The sequence below is a fragment of the Odontomachus brunneus genome, unplaced genomic scaffold, assembly GCF_010583005.1.
Source record: "Odontomachus brunneus isolate Ranch 3 - 2012 unplaced genomic scaffold, Obru_v1 Obru_scaffold_027, whole genome shotgun sequence".
NCBI lineage: Eukaryota > Metazoa > Arthropoda > Insecta > Hymenoptera > Formicidae > Odontomachus > Odontomachus brunneus.
In genome coordinates this window covers 795,684-797,206 of record NW_022639477.1, presented here as the reverse complement: position 1 = coordinate 797,206, position 1,523 = coordinate 795,684, and positions in this window count along the sequence as shown.

Sequence of the window (1,523 nt, the reverse complement as noted above, 5' to 3'; positions counted from 1 at the left end):
CCCTCCTCCCGCCATGTACGTATGTTTCGTATTAGTCGCGTTAGATCTCGAAAGGTTAAATCTACCCGAGGCGCGAGAAGGCCGTTTTTCGCGACGATCGCGACGAAATTACATTGTCGCTCGAGCGCGCGTCGGCGTCGCGACCGACACTCGCGTTTATCGTTGTCAGGATTGCATCCTGAATCGTGCGGCAATGCGCGTCCTTACGTGAACGATTAACCGGTGTGCGAGATGGGCCGGTGGTTGTAGCCGTATTGATCAGCTGCCGCCGCGTCGCTACTTCCGTTAATGCAGACATACCGAGGGAACGCCGATACCGAAATTCTCTGTGTTACACATGGACGATTAATGTTAGACGTATGGCATTCCATTACTATATTCCGAGATACCTATCCCGCCGACGTCGACGGCAATCGTAGCGTTATGACATCCATTCGTCATCGATCACCGTTCAATTGACCGGCCACGTGCCGGCGATTCGAACTTTATCCGGTAACAACAAAACTATGAGGACTTTTTGGGCAGGCGAGAGAGAGAAAGAGAGAGTGTTGCACGTGTGTAATCTACATATAGATGTCATTCGTATATAATAAATTAATGCACTATCATAAGAGAGGATATATGTATACGTATGTTCCTGACCTTTCACAAGTATTAATATTGCGTTCGCTTAAATTCAGAAGGACCATAAATTTTATATCGTCCGATTGTCATGTTCGCGCAATAATTAATCACTGGCGATATATATTTAGTTATTTCTATTCCCTAGGTTTTTTCGTCAAGTAAGCGTCTACACGTTTTAATTGTAACGTGTATCACCGGTGCGTTTATAAAACATTTGCAACATATATATGTACTTATGTATGCATGCATGTATGTATGTATACATATATGTATATGCGTCTATATAAGTATATATGTATACATGTATGCATGAATGCATACATGCACCACCAGCACAATGAATTCTCTTCTGTCGATATTGCTCTTAACCTATAGTTGACCGGCTATCGTCCGCGCCTCGGGCCGATTGCTTTTTAAAAAATGCACGAGCCCGCCGAACGGTTGGATGCCGTAAACGGGCCAAATGGAAAATAACGCGGACATGATACGAGCTGCCATGTGCGCTTTTCGCCAAGCTAATTTTTTCAGATTGCGAAAGCGCTTGCTCAAGCTTTATCGGATATCTATTTTCGTGGAGCTAAACTGTGCCAGCAAAAACGTATGAAGGGTTTTATCTTTCTCTTTTTTTAAGAATACGCGAATATACTCCGGTAACGGCAGACTCTTTTACGTATTCTCGGGGGGAAAGATATGTGTACATAAAGATATAAGATGGATATGTCTAATATTTGATGGTTAAAATTTGACATATTTATCCTATGAATGTACTAACGAAGTATATTATTAAATAAAACTCGCAGGAAGTACTTACAGATGATTGGGGAACAATAACATTACACACACACACACACACACACACACACACACACACACACACACACACACACACACACACACAC